Below are 20,680 nucleotides of genomic sequence, written 5' to 3'. Positions count from 1 at the left end.
TTATTTTGAAGCTACAGCAATAAACTATTTTTATGTTGGAGTATAATTACAAAGTGGACATTGTGTTGTTTCTTGGGAGTGTCCCTGGCCCACTACTGGCTCTGCAAGTTATCCTTCCCCCAGCTCACGGCTCCAGAGATATTTCTCCACCACCTTGGGAGAATGTACCCAGTGCTTCCCAAGGCTGGGAAGAATCCCCAAAGTAAAATAAGGTTACAGTACTTATCTTGAGGACAAACCTTTTCTCAAAGATATTGTACATAATTGTTCTCCAAGTTGATCAGTTTAGAATAATGGAGACTAGAAATCACTCAGAAACAATAAGAGCTGCAGATAACTGAGCCTGTTAAACATTGGTTAGCATTTTGTGTGCGGCTGCTTCAGGGCCTACAACCAAAACGGAAAATAAATGTTAGACACATTGGTATCAAATGCCAAACAAATAATGCATACTCAGAAACTTGAAAAAAAACCCAAAAAAACAGGCCAAACTCTAAACTGGAATGAATGCTGTTGATACAAACTTTCAATATAAAAATGTCCAGGACATGCGCAGTGTTCATACAGAAAAAAAACCCTGCTTTGATATGCACAGTGAAAACCAAATCTGTGCAATTATTGTATTGATGGCAACGTAATGTGACCTGAATAGAAAATTCTTTATTGACCAAAAAATGAAACTCACTCAATAGTTGTTTTTAAACCAAAAGATTCCACTGTGTTCAGTTGAAATACCTGCCATTGCTCCAACTGGATCAGAAGTCTATCTTGATCCGATCCTCTTATATCAGAATGCCCGCTAAATCTATTGCAAAACACTTTAATAATGAAAAATCGTGTTTTTTATCTAAACTATTTGATACAATTGAAGTCTCCTTCTTTTGTGTTTTAAGCAACTTTTGTGTTCAAGAATGCATCTTCATAAGTGTCTCTTGATTTTGCCCACATAAAGCAAACCACATGGACAGAAAACAATGTATAAAACGCGATATTTTCATCATTAAGTGTTTTGCAATAGATATAGTACATTGTGATATAAGAGTAGGAGATCGAGATATACTTTTGACCCATCTGGAGCAATAGCAGATATTTTGACAAAATCATGGAACATTTTGGTTTAAATTCAGCTAATGAGTGAGCTTCTTTTTGTCAACAATAAAGAATTGTTCTTTTTTTGATAATTCTTTTTTTTGTTCAACATTATAATAAACATAAGATCACAAATATCCACTGAAAAACATCAATGTAATGTGAAACATTTTCTAAATACATAAAAAATATAATGGTAACCCCCCCAACCCCACCCTCTGCCCCGACACAGATCTTATCAAGTTACATTAAGTTTGCCATCAATACAATAATTGCACAGATTTTTCTTTCATTGCGCATGTCAGTGCATTTTTTTTCTATAAGAACACTGCGCATGTCTGGACATTTTTATATTGAAAGTTTGTATAAAAAGCAGTTTAGAGTTTGGCTGATATTTTCAAGTTTGTGAATATGCATTATTTGTTTAGCATTTTAATAAGTAATGCTGTATCTAGCCACATGTGAAACATTGGCCAACATCAGCATATTCCTGTTTCAATTTATAAGTAGGCTCAATTATCTGCAGCTCTTTTGTTTCTGAGTGATTTCTCGTCAACCATTGTTCTAAAGTGATCAACTAGGTGCACAGTTATGTACAACATCTTTGAGAATTGTTATGTTCTAAGATAAGTACTTTTTAATCTAAAAATTAAAAAATGTATGTTGAGATTATAGAGAAAATGAAAGTGCATTTTTAAATAAAATATGTTTTTGGATGGGGAGATTTTTTGACCAAAATTAAAAACCAATTTGCTCCACATGTTGCAGGACCACATGCATACTTAGTTCTGAGGTCTTTTCCTCCATTTTTTAAATTCAACCTATCATGTTTGTATATCTATTTAACATTGTTAGTGGAGGTTTATTGTGCATTCCTCCACTTGCCTCCTTTGCTTGGAATTGCTAAATGTACTGGGATCAACACACCTGGCTAAACAGCTTATTAGTTAAGATTTACATATTCTGTAGATGCAGATATGCTAAAACAATGCATTTGGGTTCTTGCATTTTTAACCTTTTTGTGGAGTGGAGGAATAGACTGGTGTTTAGATCAGTAGACTGCAAACCAGGAATCAAATTCTGCTGACACTCTTTGTAACCTTGGACAAGTCACAAGGAGTGTCAGCAGGTTTTGAACCCTGGATTTCCACTCCATTGCCTCAGGTACAAACCTATAGCTAGATAAGGAAAATAGGCATGGCTGTATGATAATTTTAGAGTTACTGCAGTGTGTGCTTCACATATGTATTGTATCACAACATGCATTAAAGTTTTCACACCCTGTGATATTTGTACGAGAGGAGAGAGTGAGAGTGTATATAATGGCTGTTCATAGTAGTCAATTATTTATATTGGTAGAGGAGGGCCAGCTAATAACTTGAGGTGAGGTTTTTGGGTGGTGGTCTAGGGTTTTGGGGCCAGTTTAAGTGCACAGTGAGACGTACAAACAGCACAGTACACATCAGTGGTTTGACATGATTTGGAGTGAGGAAAGTCACTCAAGATGACATTTCTACAATGTTCTCTCACCCTACCGTGATGAACTCTCTACCCAGGATACTATCAAGGTAGGGTGAGAGAACATTGTAGAAATGTCATCTTTAAGTGACTTTCCTCACTCCAAATCATGTCAAACCTTCACTGATGTGTACTGTGCTGTTTTGTACTTCTCACTGTGCACGTAAAACTGGCCCCAAAACCCTAGACCACTACCAAACCTCACCTCGAGTTTCTAGCTGGTCCTCCTATAGCAGTATAAATAGTTGACTGCTATGTGTGCCACCTGAGAGGCTCTCCTCTTCTCCATTCCACTCCACTCTCCCTCTCCCTCCACAAAATGGAATAAATATTAGGGATGTGAATCGGGATTCGGCCGATTGCAAAATAGGCTTTGGACAATTGCAAATATCGTACGATATTTTCAAAATCATCAGAAATCGGGGGCTCCCCCAAAACAATAGGAAAACCCCACGAAATTGTTCATGGGGGTTCTCTTATTGTTTTGGGGGGAGGGCGGGAAAAATGGCACACAAAAATAACCCCTAAACCCACCCCGACTCTTTAAAACTAATCCCTTAGCTTCTCCCTCCCTCCTGACCCCCCCAAAAACATTTTACACGGTACCTGGTGGTCCAGTGGGGGGTCCCGGGAGCGATCTCCCACTCCCGGGCCGTCGGCTGCCACTAATCAAAATGGCGCCGATGGCCCTTTGCCCCTTACCATGTGACAGGGTATCCGTGCCATTGCCGGCCCCTGTCACATGGAGGAGCACTGGATGGCCAGCGCCATCTTTAAAAATGGCGCGGGCCATCCAGTGCTCCTACCATGTGTCCACTGCTACACCTGCAACAACATACATGTATAAATAGCATATACTCGCAAATATGCTATTTTACAAACCTCAAAATATATGTTTAAGCAAGGGTATGTGAGTATATTCATGTGTGTACAAATAGGGCCGAGCCAGGGGTGTTTCTGGAGCAGGGCCAACATTTATGTGAGTAAGTTGCTATTTAAAAGCAATTTATGCATGTACATTTGGCAACTTACGTATATTTATACCTGCTCTATATCTGGAGTAAATGTTTTGTAAATGTCTTAAAAGTAAAATAATGATTGGTGGGGGATCAGGGTGAAATGAGGGAAGTTGAGGCTGAAAAGCCAGGAGGGGTCTCGATTATCTGCAAATGGACTGGGCGAACTGGTGGACTATTGGTAAAACTGGTAATTTCATTGCCCACATGCGTGTTAGAAAATCTCTTGATTTACACATATAAAAGTCAACATATGGGGGGGTAAATGGGTGTATATTACATAGGTAAAATCTCCACGCATATATTATTATTTTTAAAGTACAGATGAGTACAGAGAATGAGACATATATTAATGATAAAACCTAGATACAAAACCCAGAGTTGGTACACCACATATCCACACGTTATAATAATGAAGACCTGAAAATATTTATCTATCAAGCGCCACATTCAACATAACTTTACCACACAATTATACTGAACTGTGGCCACTTTCTCATATTTATAAAATAGACACACACATTCTACCAAAAATGAACATTAAGAAGAGAAATATGTTTTTTTAAATTCAGTAATATCATTTGTGACAGCTACAGAAAAGCAAGAAATTAAATAGCTTAGCCTCAGGGCAAGGCAATTTCGGGTTTGTACCACTAAAGATTTCAAATTAACAATACTGTGAGTGGTGGTGAAAGTGACAGCAATTAAAGAAAATTTTACCCCATGCTTCTTTCCAAAATACATTAGTAAGTTTCACAATAAAACAAAAGTTGGGATAATGTGACCTTGGGGGACCCCACATGACCAACAGTAATGAGATGAAGAGCGACCAGCTCAAAATAGGGCCCATATTGAACGATGATCTAGAAAAAACATGGTTAGTCAGTGGAGAGGATAAAAAAAACACATGAGGGAGTTATTCCAGTAAAGATTCCAAGGAAAGTCATTTGCTAGGGCAAAATCATGGGCGCATAACTTATCTACATCAATGCAGTGATGGAATTTAGATTTTTAAAGATATTATGTATATTAGAAATAACATGATCATTAATGCTTAAAGAGCCAAGCAAACCAACCACCTGCAGTTGTCTCATATGGCATGTCCAAATATGCCAAAAGATATAGACACAGGCTCGCAGTTGCATCCATCAGAAGATTGGGATCGGTGCCAGAAGAAAAAGCGCTCTTCCAGTTGGGAAAAAGATTAGAAATGGTTTTATCTAGCAACTGGACAAGGAACCAGATACCAGCGTGTAACCATAGATACCAGCAAACTGGTGCATTGCCTATTTTTAAAAGAAGGATTATGCCATATGACAGCCATCGCGGATGGCTTCTATGGAATCTCCAACTGGTCGGATGGAACATTCCAACAATCTGAATGCAGAGTAAGTAGCTAAAAAAATTGGATTAGAGCAGAACCATTGCACAGAAGATTAACCTTGAATGGACCACAGGGGAACAGGCCAAGCCACTGCTTCTTCTACATTCAACCACAGGGGATGCTAATCTATGACTACATTATCAGATATCCTTGCTATATCTTGTTGTAAAATAAAAGCAGCATGGTAGCAGTAAAAATCAGGAAAATTAACACCACCATATTCCCTAGTGAGTTTCAGTTTTCACAAAGCAAGGTGTGAGGTTTTATTGTTCCAAAGAAAACATAATTAAAGTGTATCCAGCTTCTTATAGAATTTAACTGATAAAAAAACTAGGTGACATGCTTAACTGAAAATTATACATGGTGCTATCATCATGTCAAGACAATCTCACCAAGACATATGTAAAGGTGTCCAATTGGCCAAAGTATTTGTTATAAGAGCCAGAATACATTCTTCCACTTTGGTGATGGTAAGGGTTATGGTACTAAAGAAAAAATACCCAAATATTTCAATCCATCCAGGATCCAGTGAAACAATGGATAACTAGAAGACAACATAGCTTCAGCAAAATTAAGAAGCATTACATCAGATTTATTCCAGCTGACTGTATAACCAGAAAACGGAGTAAAAGATGTTATATGATTCATAATTGCGGGAATAGTGGAGGTCAGAAAGCTCACAAAAACAATAGGACATTATCTGCATATGCAGACAACTTATGCTCAAACCCCCCCCCCCCCAAAACACACATAACAGCGGTTTATTTTAAGCAAGAGATTAAAGAGAAAAGGTGAAAGAAGCAGCCTTGATGTGTACCTTGCTGTAAATTTATCGGAGTGGACAAAGCACCATTAATAGAAATATATGACATGGGATAGGAATAAAGTGTACAAACTACATGAGGATAAAGGCCTCTTCACAAACCATTCAAGGTAATCCCATTCAACATGATCAAAGGTTGTTTCCAGTGGCCAAGGATTAAAACCATCACTGGATCTGGTCAGTCATGAGCAAGCATTATCAGATTATGAAATAAGTGAGTATTATCTGTAATATAATAGCCTTTCATAAAGCCTGACTCAGCAGGGTGAATCAATTTAGTCATTAAAGGTTCAAGGCGAAGTAGCAAAAGCTTAGCAAAAAGTTTATAATCAACATTTAAAAGGGAGATGGGCCGATAATTAGAAACAGGATGCTGCGCTTGATGGACCCTTGGTCTGACCCAGTATGGCATGTTCTTATGTTCTTATCTTTGCCGAGTTTGTGAAAAACTACTTAGCATCATTAAAATACATGTTTACCGAGATTTGGGATACTCGTTTGAAACACATTCTAAGAATGTATTCAGTAACCATGAAAACCCCATCCTTATTCCACCGTTCCACCAAAATAGAACAAGTATCAATTACAGTTAATTGCTTAAGTAGGCGGTAATAAATGGATAGCATGAGTATCATTGGCTTTTCAAATGAAAAAATATTATCCAAGGAGTGAAAGGTCTGAGCCTGTCGGGAGGCTGAGGGTAACGAGGCAATGTAGAGTTGAACTTGTAAATATGGGAACAACCTCTGTCGTGGAGAAGAGCATAAAGCTTGCGAATTTCTGAAAAGGGCAAGATCTGCCCTTCGGGCGTTAAGATATGACCCAACTGTGTTATACCATGGCATTTCCAACGGTGAAAAGCACTCGTCTGGGAGCCCGGAATAAAGTCAGGATTCCCTTGAACAGGCAAAAGATAGGCGCAAATTCGATCAGTCTTTAATAACCGCACAAGTTTAAGCCAAGACTGATGAATGGGTTTAGTAATAACATTTTGCACCAGGAATGTATGCAGCTTAGTACACTCAGATTGCAAAAACAAATGTGAGCGCTAGAGGGGCAGTCAACGCTTTATCAGCTATGATATTAATAAAGGTGGACATATCCAAGACCCAATCCCGGATGAGTCGGAGGTTACTAGCCAAGTTGTATAACGCCAAATCCAGCACCCTTAGACCTCCACAAACCCACCTCTCTCTCAACTAGGTCAAGGGGTCTCTAGCCTTCCCACCCCGCCAAAAAAAACCCTCTGCTGGTCTTTATCTAATTGCAACAGGTCCACACTGTGCATTAAAGAGGTAAGTCTGAAATAAATAAATCCATTTAGGCAGGATATTCATCTTGAAAAGATTGACCCGTCCCCCCAGCAACAGTGGCAAAGAGGCCCAGGTGCATAACTTATCTTGAGTGGCCTTAAGGAGGGGATGAACATTCAATCTGTAAAGGCGTGAGAGCGTATGGGGAATAACAATCCCCAGGTAAATAAACGAATTGGCCGCCCATTGAAGAGGGAAATCCTCCCCCCAGTCCTTCTGTGGATTTAAGCATATTGAGTAGTAAACCTGAAAACACTGCAAAAGCCCAAATTAATTGAAGGAGGAGATGAAGAGGTCAATGGGGATCTGTGAGAAAAACAAGTATGTCGTCCGCAAAGGCCACATACTTGAAAAGAACCGACTGAAACCGTACCCCCCCCCCCCCCCCCCCCCCCCCCCCCGTATCTCCTTAGTTTGTTGAATAGATCGTAGTAAAGGCTCCAACTGAAGGATAAACAACAATGGGGACAGCCCTGACGAGTACCCCGAGCAATAGCAAAGGGCTCGATTTGGAGCCACCCGCTATTACCACCGCTTTAGGAGCCTGATATAAGAGACAGACTGCATTAAGGAAAAGCCCCTCAAAACCCATTTTACGCAATATATGGAATAAATATTCCCATTCTACTCGGTCAAATGCTTTGTCAGCATCGAAACTAATAGCTAGGAACGGGGCCCCCATTTGCTGGCACATCGTCATGGCAGCTAAGATTTTGCAAACATTCATGATAGCATAATGTTTTCAAATGAAGCCCACTTGGTCTAGCCCGATGAGAGGCGGAAGTATCTTCGCCAAAGCAATCGGCCAATATTTTAGCAAAACTCTTTTAATCAAAGTTTAATAGGGATATCGGGTGATACAATTCTGGCAGTAAGGGGTCCTTCCCTGGCTTATGAATAAGGGTAATATTGGCTATATTGGTATGAGCCGGGAAGGATCCTAACTCCAACATCTCGGAAAAGGCACTGACCAAGGGTAGTACCTACAGAATCTGCCAAGAACTTGTAGAACTCAGCACTATAACCATCTGGTCCTGGAGCTTTAAAACGTTTAGCCTGTCGAATAGCCAAAAGAACCTCCTCAAGGGAAATAGGCATGTTCAACCCCACTTTTTGGGCCAGGGTTAACACCGGGAGATTCAATAGAGGACAAAACCGATCGCAGGCCTCGCTATCCCACCCCTCTGAAGAGTATAAGGTGCTATAGAATTCTTTAAAGTGCTGCAAAATGGCTGATCGCTCTGTGAGGGTCTTCCCTGAGGAGGAATGTAACACTGGTTATATGACAAGAACCTCGGGCAGAGCGCACTAAATTAGTAAGTAATTTACCAGATTTACTACTATGCTATGGTACCCGCAAGGACCTCCACCCCCCCCCGGTGGATGTCCTCTCACAGCTGCATCAAGTATCCGCTATTCTAGAACCGCTCTTGTATATTAACATTGCAATAGAATCTCCATTATGTAAATATGTATTTAAGTTTAACAGCGAAGCAACCGCTCCTTGCTGATAGACTCTTCTATACATTTAGAATAGAAATTGTTAACCTATCCTTTCTTCTAACAGCCATGTTCGATCCCCCTGTTTTAATGTCACTTTTTGCTTCCTATGTTAACTGGTTTCCCCCCTTGTTTTATTGTAAACCGGTACGATAAGACCTAGTCTTGAGCATCGGTATATTAAAAGAACGTAAATAAAATAAATAAAAATAAATATGCTGATAAAGTTTATACTTTTGCAAGCCCTCTGATGTAACAAAGTATTCAACTCCCCCTGAGTCATCAAAAACTGTGCCCGAGCCTCCCATGTATTATTCCGATTCAGACGTGCCTGCTCTCTATTTAATTGGGCCGTCAATGTCAATATTCTGCGCTCCATTGCCTTTTTCCTATGAGCCAAGTAAGAAATAATGTCACCCCTCATTACGCTTTTGCTGTATACCATAATAGTACCGGGAGAGGTGAGATGTTGCGCACTCAGGTCTGCATAATCCGCCCATTTAGTCAGTAAATATTCCTGTAATTTAGCATCATCGGCTAAGTAAATGGGAAACGCCAATGAGGGGAGGTGGAACTAGAAGAGTCTAAGATTAAGTCGAGGCGCACCGGAGCATGGTGCGATATGATAATCGTCATCAATAATGGCTGTGCGGACCTTAGACATGCCTCTCACGCTAAGCAGGAAGTAATCTAACCTAGACAGGGTACCATGCGCCCGGGATAGCTGACTGAAATCTTTTTCACCTGGATGCAACACCCACCCACACATCCATCAATTGTATGTGAACGTTCCAGAAAAGACGGTCCTTTTACCACAATCCAGAAGAAGGTCGAGCAGGAGGGGTTTTATCGAGATGGGGATCCCGAATTGTATTAAATCACCCCCCATAATGATACGGCAGCAAAAAACTGATATATCTCCCCGAAAAAAAACTGGGACTATGATTATTGGGGGGCATAAAGATTACACAGAATTACCGGAGTGTGATAAAAGTTCAGCTATCAATATAATATACCTCCCCAAGGGGTCCTTAATTTCATTATGTATGCAGAGGGGCAAGTTGGGATTAACCAAAACTGCCACTCCCGCTGACTTAGTGGTGGCAGAAGCATAAGAAATCTCACACCCCCCCCCCCCCCCCCCCAGTACCGGCGCAACTTCTCGTGTTCCGCATCATTAAGGTGAGTTTCTTGCAAAAAAGCTAAATTTGCTTTCTATCTTTTCAGGCGGAACACAATCTTAGTTCGTTTAATGGGTAAGTGAATCCCACAGACATTCCAAGTAATTAAACTAGTGACGTTACTAGAGATGACAAGTAATAAATTATTGTACTAAAAACCAGAGCATTGAGAAAAATGCAGCTAGGGCCTTCCCAGCAGAGACCCCCAACTGCTTGACAGGCGATTTGTAAGTGTTGACATACCAGAGTGTGAAAGAATGTAAAGTACCACAGATTATGGACAATTAGGAACAGTAACCAAACCCAAAAAACTCCATCCCCTTGCCCGCCCTTCCTCCCTCCCCACCCCTCCCCCTGATCTCATTCCCAGTTCCCCTAACAGATGGCGAGATCACTACCATGCTGGCTAATCCTTCCCCCCCCCCAAATCTGGACCCCCCTCTGCACTGTACCACAGCCCCTCATCAGAACCCAACATGGAACAATGAGAAAATGAAAAGCTGTCGGGGGCATTGCTGCCAAAATAAGCAGAATAATAGCCCATTATGTACAAAAAGAAGGGAAACAAAGACGGCCAAATAGGCTATATAAACAATTATAAGACCCATTGCCCCCATTTATGCAGTCAAAGTCTACAATGAACAACCATGGTTTACTTGGAACAGGGATAAAATAACAGCTGAAGTCTTGTATTAAAGACTCAGAGCATAAAAAAACACAACTCCGAGCTGGGAAAAGCAGAGGCCAATGTCCCAGCCCCTCTGAGGACTGAAGAACATAAGAAATTGCCATGCTGGGTCAGACCAAGGGTCCATCAAGCCCAGCATCCTGTTTCCAACAGAGGCCAAACCAGGCCACAAGAACCTGGCAATTACCCAAAACACTACGAAGATCCCATGCTACTGATGCAATTAATAGCAGTGGCTATTCCCTAAGTAAAATTGATTAATAGCCATTAATAGACTTCTCCTCCAAGAACTTATCCAAACCTTTTTTGAACCCAGCTACACTAACTGCACTAACCACATCCTTTGGCAACAAATTCCAGAGCTTTATTGTGCGTTGAGTGAAAAAGAATTTTCTCCGATTAGTCTTAAATGTGCTACTTGCTAACTTCATGGAATGCCCCCTAGTCCTTCTATTATTCGAAAGTGAAAATAACCGAGTCACATCTACTCGTTCAAAACCTCTCATGATCTTAAAGACCTCTATCATATCCCCCCTCAGCCGTCTCTTCTCCAAGCTATGAACAGCCCTAATCTCTTCAGCCTATCCTCATAGGGAAGCTGTTCCATCCCCTTATATCATTTTGGTTGCCCTTATCTGTACCTTCTCCATCGCAACTATATCTTTTTGAGATGCAGCGACCAGAATTGTACACAGTATTCAAGGTGTGGTCTCACCATGGAGCCTGACCCATGGTCTCACCCATGGTCTCACCATGGAGCCGTGACCCATAATGATCCATAATGAAGAAAAAATGAACCCAAAATGACCCATAATGAAGAAAAAAAATGAAGAAAAAGAAACAGCCCCTGGGAAACCTCAGGTAGCTAGGAAAAATTGAACCAGACCTCAACTAGTCGGGCCAACCCCGCATAGAATAGGAAGCCGTGGTTGAGAAACCCCCACATGCGCTAGATAAGACGTGAGTGAGAGCAGAGTTCCACTGAGTCGAATAGCGTTCTGTGGCTCTCACATGTGTTGGAGCTGACCCGGAAATTAAAGGCCCGCAGGCAGAATGAGGCCAGGCAAAAAAATTACCCCAGCTCGCGGTGTTCCACAGTACAAATACAAACTCCGTACCTGCTGATGAGCCATGCGGTAGGTAGCTGTATCTGAGCATCATAAACCATAACTTAAAAGGAAAAAAAGAAAAAGAAAAAACCCAACAGCGCTTAAAACCAGGGTGAGAAGTGTCCGCAGAAAGTATGTGGAGGATTCGGAGGCAACTCGGGGGGTAACACACAATGCTCCTACTCCGGGGTAGAATAAATGGGATGGGACAGTTAGCAGATAAACATCGTAAGTTAGTATAATATCCATAGGACAGCTTTGCGAAGAGACAAAAAAAAAAAACGGAAACAAAGTGTTTGGAGTCAGGTGGTGAAGGTCTACTAACGAATGAATGAAAGGGGATATTACAAACAATAATAATATACCCCAAGGATAGGGGCAAGACCAGGAGAACCGAATTAAAAAAAACATCAATCTACCCAAGTAGATGTAGATCCAGACTGAGTTCTGCCAGGTCCAATCCGAGGATCCTACGGCTCCACAAACAGGAAAAAAAAGGAGGAAAACCGCCGCCATTACAAGCATGAGACCTCAAACCGCCACATGGCCGGTATTCTAGGTGGCGATTCCAGGCGCCTCTGCCTTCAGGAGCTGTCTTGCTTCCTCAACAGTATTGTACCAGGATACACCCTGACCAGTTGCAACCCACAAATGAGCAGAATAGATCAGCATAGCCCGTATCCCCTGGTTGATCAGCTGGGTACAGGCCAGGGCCATTGCTCTCCGCTGTGCAGCCATTGCAGCCGAAAAATCTTGAAAAACAAGAACCTGGGTGCCTTCGTAGGAAATCTCTGTTTTGTGCGTAGAGCTTGCAAAATTTCCTGTTTATGAGCATAGTTAAAAATTTTTGCAACGACAACCCGCAGCTTGACGTCATTTTGTACTCGTGGTCCCAAGCGGTGCGCTTGTTCTATGCGCAGCTTGCCATGTGAATAGGACAAAGCTAACTCTTTCTTCAGCCAGGTTTCCAGAGTCTCGGGCAGGTTCCTGTCATCCAGAGTTTCAGGTAACCCCACAAACCGCAGGTTAGATCTGCGAGATTGATTCTCCACTATGGCCTGCAAAGCCCTGAGATCTGTTTGGGCAGCCAGGAGGCCATCTTGCACATCTGACACGCGGCTTTCAATGTTCACAAATTGCGCTTCAAACTTGCCCAGATTCTCTAAAATTTCATTGATTTTGGTGGATATATTTTTAAGATCAGGGCCCAGGGCCTCAAGGACTGCAAGCTTTATATCAGCGAGTGCTGTGGCTGGGGGGCTATCTGACATGCTCGTGGTGGCCATGTCTGGGGTTTCCTCAGGCTTAGGACGTTCCCTTCCCCTTTCCTTATCCTTTTTCACTGCACGAGTGGCATTCCCGATCCAATCGGATCCCCGGAGATTTAGCCACCGCTCCGTTGTATTTGAGCCTTACTTGGTTGCCATAAATGGTGCAGATGGGGTCCGATGCAGTAGGCCTGGCGCAGAGAGAGAGAGAACTACATCCTCCTCTCTCACTGCATCATGTGATCTCCAGGGAAATCAGTTAAAAGAATGGTGTGAAAAGGAGAATATCTACTAGGAGAAATTGACAAACTAAAGAGTATCAAATCATCTGGACCAGATGGTATACACCCAGAGTGTTGAAAGAACTGAGAAATGAAATTGAAGACCTGCTATTGGAAATTTGTAAACTATCAATAACATCATAGATGGTTCCTGAAGTATGGAGGTTGCCAATGTAAAGCCAATTTTTAAAAAGGGATCAAGGGGTAATCTAGAAAATTACAGACCAGTGAGTCTGATGTCTGTGCAAGGCAAAATGGTAGAAACTATCATAAAGAACAAAATTGCTGAAAATATAGATAAACATAATTTAATTGAATAAAACCAACAGGGATTTAGCCAAGGGACGTCTTCCCTCACAAATTTGCTATATTCTTTTTTTGGTGAAAATAAACATGTGGATAAAGGTGAGCCAGTTGATATAGTGTATCTGGATTTCCAGAAAGCATCTGACAAAGTCTCTCATGAGAGACGACTTAGGAAATTAGAATGACATGGGATAGATGGCAGTGTGCCATTGTGGTTAACAACTGGCTAAAAAATAGAAAACAGAGAGTAGGGCTAAATAGTTAATTTTCCCAGTGCAAAAAGATGAATAATGGCCCCAGAGATTTGTTCTGGGACTGATGCTTTTTAATATATTTATAAATGACCGGGAACAAGTGAGGTGATCATATTTGCTGATGACATAAAATTATTCAAAGTTGTCAAATCACAAGAGGATTGTGAGAAATTGCAAAACTAGGAGTCTGGACATGCAAATGGCAAATTAAATTTAATGTAGGTAAGTGCACAGTGCATCACTTAGGGAACAGTAATCCAAATTATAGCTATAAAAAGGAAGGTTCCACATTACGAGTGAAAATACATTGAAATCTTCGGCTCAGTGTGCAGCAGCCGCCAAGAAAGCAAACAGAATGCTAGGGATTATTAGGAAATGAATGGAGAATAAAAGAGAGACTATCATAATGCCTCTGTATCGCTCCATGGTATGACCACATCTTGAGTATTGTGTCAAGTTCTGGTCGTCACATCTCAAGAAAGATTTAGAAGAATTAGAAAAGGTACAGAGGAGGGTGACCAAGATGATAAAGGGGATGGAACAATTCCTCTATGAAGAAAGGCTAAATAAGTTAGGACTATTCAGCTTGGAGAAGAGATGGTTGAGGGGAGATATGATAGAGGTCTATAAAATAATGAGTGGAATGGAATGAGTAAACGTTAATCAGTTATTTACTCTTTCTAAAAGTACAAAGACCAGGGGACACACATTGAAGTCACTAGATAATACATTTAAAAATAATAAGAGAAAATATTTTTTATTCAATGCATAATTAAGCTCTGGAATTCATTGCCAAAGGATGTGGTGAAAGCTATTAGTCTAGCTGTATTTAAAAAAGGTTTGGACAAGTTCCTGGTGGAAAAGTCCATTAGCCATTATTAAGATACAGTTGCAGAAAACCACTGCTTATTCTTGGGATCCTTCCAGGTACTTGTGACCTGGCTTGGCCACTGCTGGAAACAGGATGCTGGGCTTGATGGACCCTTGGTCTGACCCAATATGGCAAGTCTTATGTGTTTATGTTCTTATGACAAGAGGATTGCCAATCCATCACCAGATCCAGTGGGAGGTTGAAATCACACCCTATAAGAACAGGGAAGTCAGCATGATTAAACAGCAAGAAGATATACTGAAAAAAATAAGGAGGCATCAGAATTAGGAGTGTACACATTAAGGAGCAATAAAGAAACATCAGAAATTTTTGCAATGATTGCTATTCATTTGCCCCTGTGTCAGTTTCCTGCTGTAGAATGTGTTTGTGGAATAATATGGCCACTCCCTTCTTTTCTGAAACTGCAGCAGTGAAGGCTATTTGTCCCACCCAAACCCTCTTTAGCTTATGCGATTCAGTATGAGACAGGTGAGTTTCTTGTACAAAAACAATAACAGGATGCAAGGATGTAAAATAAGATAGCACCTTTGTACGCTTAATAAAATTATTCAACCCATTTACACTCAATGAAAACACTTTCAAATTTGTGGCCATGGTGAAAAAAGTAAAAATTGGAAACTCAAAAAGTAAGGAACCAGCTTTGTACCCATTAACAACAAATCAATGTTGAAAAGATGATATAGAAGAAAACATCTCTCACCAAATACAAAAAAAAGAGAACAGACCAGGCAATCTAGTCAGAATGCCACATGGAAAAGGAAGAAAAAAAAACCAGATGAAGAAAAAGGTAAGGGTGCGGCAAAAAAGGACTGCATCATCATACCCAAAAAAATGGTTTGAGAAGGATCAAGTGTGCTAGAAAAAGGGGCAGCTCGTATTCCCCCCCATAAGAAAAAATTAAAATGGCAATTACAGCAATGCGAAAAAAATAAAAATAAAAGGATAAACAATCACAAACTATACAGCAAATCACGAATATAAAATGAGTTTTAAAAAGTTAGAATGGAGAAGTCTCATATACCAGTTTGTTATGATACCATTACTGAGTATCATAACAATCTTGGTGTTGTAGTGGTGCTTCACCCTCTTCTGGTACAGAAGGCCATACTGTGCCCCAATGTCCTTCAATTTAAGCCGCATTGCCAGGAATAACTTCTTGCGATGAACTGTGGTAGGAGCCAGATATGGTACGAACAGTAAGGGCATATCATCATAGGAAACCAGTGCCTTCCCTTTTGCAGTAGCAAAGATCGTGCGGGCTTGAGGATATCTGAGGGATTTTAGAATCACCAGTCGAGTATACTTGCTCTGTCGCTGTGGCCGAGATGGGATCTGATGCACCCATTTAATTTCCAATGGTGGGGTCAAACTGTAAGCTGAGACAAACCAGTATCAAATATCGGAGAAAGGGGATCATATCAGGTCCCTCTCGAACTTCAGGTATACCTAAAATGTGAAGGTTGTTTCTCTTGTTTCTGTTTGAAAGATCTTCCACCGCATGCTGTAGATCCACTATTTTAGAGGTAACCACATGTAAATCAGTGAGACCAACTTCGCAAGTGTCAACCCTCTGTACTAATGTTTCAACTCGAGGATGAAAGGCAACCATGGTATTAGCAATATCCGTGAGGTCCAATTTAATGGCACATGTAGTTTCCGTATTCTGGCACATATTCTTAAGCACATGAAGTTCTACCATTATTAGGTCCGCAGCAGGTGAGGCCTTGGGCAACGTCAATTTCTCCAGAGTCGGAGGATTGTGTTTGGAGCATTTGATGTCCATAGAAAGGGCAAAAGCCCCCTCAATTTAGTTGGTTTTGGGGTTGACATGACTCAAGATGTATGACAACGTCTTTCGTTACTTACAAAAGCCGATCCGCAGTTTATCAAGAAAAAGACAGCAAGGAATCAAGGAGCTCAGGAATCAAGCTGCCATCTTTTAATGGTGCTCACTAGTGCCTCCCACACATATATTTTTAAAGTTAGACATACAAATATGTGAGTATAGCAGTTGTGCGCTACTTATCTGTGTAAATTACAATTTATCCAGCTCAATCTTGAAAGTGCCACTTATCTGGACAAGTTCCGACTTATCTGGCTAAGTAGTAGCAAAGTCACTATTTATCCAGATATGTCTTAAAATGCTACATATTCGGCTAAGTCAGATAGCCAGATAAGTCTAAAAAGCGCTACTTATCAGGCTATCTGACTTAGCCAGATAAGTGCTAAGTCAGATAGCCTGACTAGTGCTGTTTTAAGACTTATCTGGTTAAGTAACAGCTTTGCCGCTACTTATCTGGATAAATTGGAACTTATCCAGATAAGTGCCACTACTTAGCCTAATTAAGAACTTTCAGCCACATATTGCACTATGACCTAAGCTTATTAATGAACAAGAACATAAGTACATAAGAACATGCCATACTGGGTCAGACCAAGGGTCCATCAAGCCCAGCATCCTGTTTCCAACAGTGACCAATCCAGGCCATAAGAACCTGGCAAGTACCCAAAAACTAAGTCTATTCCATGTTATCGTTGCTAGTAATAGCGGTGGTTATGATGTAAGTCAACTTAATTAATAGCAGGTAATGGACTTCTCCAAGAACTTATCCAATCCTTTTTTAAACACAGCTATAGTAACTGCACTAACCACATCTTCTGGCAACAAATTCCAGAGTTTAATTGTGCATTGAGTGAAAAAGAACTTTCTCCAATTAGTTTTCAAATGTGCCACATGCTAACTTCATGGAGTGCCCCTAGTCTTTCTATTATCCGAAAGAGTAAAAAACCGATTTACATCTACCCTCAGCCGTCTCTTCTCCAAGCTGAAAAGTCCTAACCTTTTTAGTCTTTCCTCTTAGGGGAGCTGTTCCATTCCCTTTATCATTTTGGTCGCCCTTCTCTGTACCTTCTCCATCGCAATTATATCTTTTTTGAGATGCGGCAACCAGAATTGTACACAGTATTCATGGTGCGGTCTCACCATGGAGCGATACAGAGGCATTATGACATTTTCCGTTTTATTCACCATTCCCTTTCTAATAATTTCCAACATTCTGTTTGCTTTTTTGACTGCCGCAGCACACTGAACGGACGATTTCAATGTGTTATCCACTAGGGATGTGAATCGTGTGATCGATCATCTTAACGATCGATTTTGGCTGGGGGGGGGGGGGAATCTGATCGTCTTAATTTTTTAGGTTAAAAAATCGTTTTATCGGGGGAGGGGGAGGGGGAGGGCGGGAAAACCGGCACACCAAAACAACCCTAAAACCCACCCGACCCTTTAAAATAAATCCTCCACCCTCCCGAACACCCCCAAAATGTTTTAAATTACCTGGGGTCCAGTGGGGGGGGGGGTCCCGGCGCAATCTCCCGCTCTCTGGCCACGGCTGCGTTAAGAGAAATGGCGCCGGTGGCCCTTTGCCCTTATCATAGTGAGGGCAAAGGTAGCGCCGGCGCCATTTTGCCCTCACTATGTCGACATAGTGAGGGAAAAGGTAGCGCCATATTGCCCTCACTATGTCGACATAGTGAGGGCAAAGGTAGCGCCGGCGCCATTTTGAATATTGGCAAATCGGCCCAAGTGCAGAAGGTCGCTCCCGGACCCCCGCTGGACTTTTGGCAAGTCTTGTGGGGGTCAGGAGGCCCCCCCAAGCTGGCCAAAAGTCCCTGGGGGTCCGGGAGCGATCTCCTGCACTCGTGACATCAGGTCACAGGAACCAAAATGGCGCCGGCGCTACCTAGGTTACTCATTTGTTCTTTGTACGCCCCTGTTCTATGTAAACCGGCATGATGTGATTGTATCATGAATGCCGGTATATAAAAATTTTAAATAAATAAATAATAAATAAGGGCAAAGGGCCACCGGCGCCATTTCTCTTAACGCAGCCGTGGCCCGAGAGTGGGAGATCGCGCCGGGACCCCCCCACTGGACCCCAGGTAATTTAAAACATTTTGGGGGGGTTCGGGAGGGTGGGGGATTTCTTTTAAAGGGTCGGGGTGGGTTTTAGGGTTGTTTTGGTGTGCCGGTTTTCCCGCCCTCCCCCCTCCCCTGATTTACGATTTTTGACGATAAATCGGGGGAATAGTTATTGTATCGCGGCTCTAACGATTTTTGACGATTTAAAATATATCTGACGATTGTTTTAAATCGTCAAAAAACGATTCACATCCCTATTATCCACTATGATGCCTAGATCTCTTTCTTGGGTAGTAGCACCTAATATGGAACCTAACATTGTGTAACTATAGCATGGGTTATTTTTCCCTTTATGCATCATCTTGCACTTGTCCACATTAAATTTCATCTGCCATTTTAATACCCAATTTTCCAGCCTCACAAGTTCTTCCTGCAATTTATCACAATCTGCTTGTGATTTAACTACTCTAAACAATTTTGTATCATCTGCAAATTTGATTACCTCACTTATCGTATTTTTTTCCAGATCATTTATAAATATATTGAAAAGTAAGGGTCCCAATACAGATCCCTGAGGCACTCCACTGCCCACACCCTTCCACTGAGAAAATTGTCCATTTAATCCTACTCTCTGTTTCCTGTCTTTTAGCCAGTTTGTAATCCACGAAAGGACATCGCCACCTATCCCACGACTCTTTATTTTTCCTAGAAGCCTCTCATGAGGAACTTTGTCAAATGCCTTCTGAAAATCCAAGTACACTACATCTACAGGTTCAACTTTATCCACATGTTTATTAACTCCTTCAAAAAAGTGAAGCAGATTTGTGAGGCAAGACTTGCCTTGGGTAAAGCCATGCTGACTTTGTTCCATTAAACCATTTCTTTCTATATGTTCTGTGATTTTGATGTTTAGAATACTTTCCACCATTTTTCCTGGCATTGAAGTCAGGCTAACCGGTCTGTAGTTTCCCGGGTCACCCCTGGAGCCCTTTTTAAATATGGGGGTTACATTAGCTATCCTCCAGTCTTCAGGTACAATGGATGATTTTAATGACAGGTTACAAATTTTTACTAATAGGTCTGAAATTTCATTTTTTAGTTCCTTCAGAACTCTGGGGTGTATACCATCCGGTCCAGGTGATTTACTACTCTTAAGTTTGTCAATCAGGTCTACCACATCTTCTAGGTTCACCGTGATTTGGTTCAGTCCATCTGAATCATTACCCATGAAAACCTTCTCCAGTATGGGTACCTCCCCAACATCCTCTTCAGTAAACACCGAAGCAAAGAAATCATTTAATCTTTCCGTGATGGCCTTATCTTCTCTAAGTGCCTCTTTAATCCCTCGATCATCTAACGGTCCAACTGACTCCATCACAGGCTTTCTGCTTCAGATATATTTAAAAAAGCTTTTACTGTGAGTTTTTGCCTCTACGGTCAACTTCTTATCAAATTCTCTCTTAGCCTGTCTTATCAATGTCTTACATTTAACTTGCCAACATTTATGCATTATCCTATTTTCTTCTGTTGGATCCTTCTTCTAATTTTTGAATGAAGATCTTTTGGCTAAAATAGCTTCTTTCACCTCCCCTTTTAACCATGCCGGTAATCGTTTTGCCTTCTTTCCACCTTTCTTAAAGTGTGGAATACATCTGGATTGTGCTTCTAGGATGGTATTTTTTAACAATGACCACGCCTCGTGCACACTTTTTACTTTTGTAGCTGCTCCTTTCAGTTTTTTTCTAACAATTTTTCTCATTTTATCAAAGTTTCCCTTTTGAAAGTTTAGCACGAGAGCCGTGGATTTTCTTACTGTCCCCCTTCCAGTCATTAAATCAAATTTGATCATATTATGAATACTATTGCCAAGCGGCCCCACCACCGTTACCTCTCTCTCCAAATCCTGTTCTCCACTGAGAATTAGATCTAAAATTGCTCCCTCTCTCGTAGGTTCCTGAACCAATTGCTCCATAAAGCTATCATTTATTCCATCCAGGAACTTTATCTCTCTAGCATGTCCCAATGATATATTTACGCAGTCAATATTGGGGTAATTGAAGTCTCCCATTATTACCGCACTACCAATTTGGTTAGCTTCCCTAATTTCTCTTAGCATTTCACTGTCAATCTCACCAT

At 41.2% G+C, this 20,680-nt stretch overlaps 1 protein-coding gene across 9 annotated transcripts in view; it reads right to left on the bottom strand.

Moving 5' to 3' along the window:
- The window catches only part of INVS (inversin), a 1,037,426-nt gene that overhangs the window by 15,774 nt on the left and 1,000,972 nt on the right, over positions 1–20,680 (bottom strand). The gene's annotated exons all lie outside the window — the stretch shown is intronic.

This window comes from Rhinatrema bivittatum, chromosome 2, assembly GCF_901001135.1.
Source record: "Rhinatrema bivittatum chromosome 2, aRhiBiv1.1, whole genome shotgun sequence".
In the NCBI taxonomy this organism is placed as follows: Eukaryota; Metazoa; Chordata; class Amphibia; order Gymnophiona; family Rhinatrematidae; genus Rhinatrema; species Rhinatrema bivittatum.
This window is presented reverse-complemented; position numbering and strand designations above follow the sequence as displayed.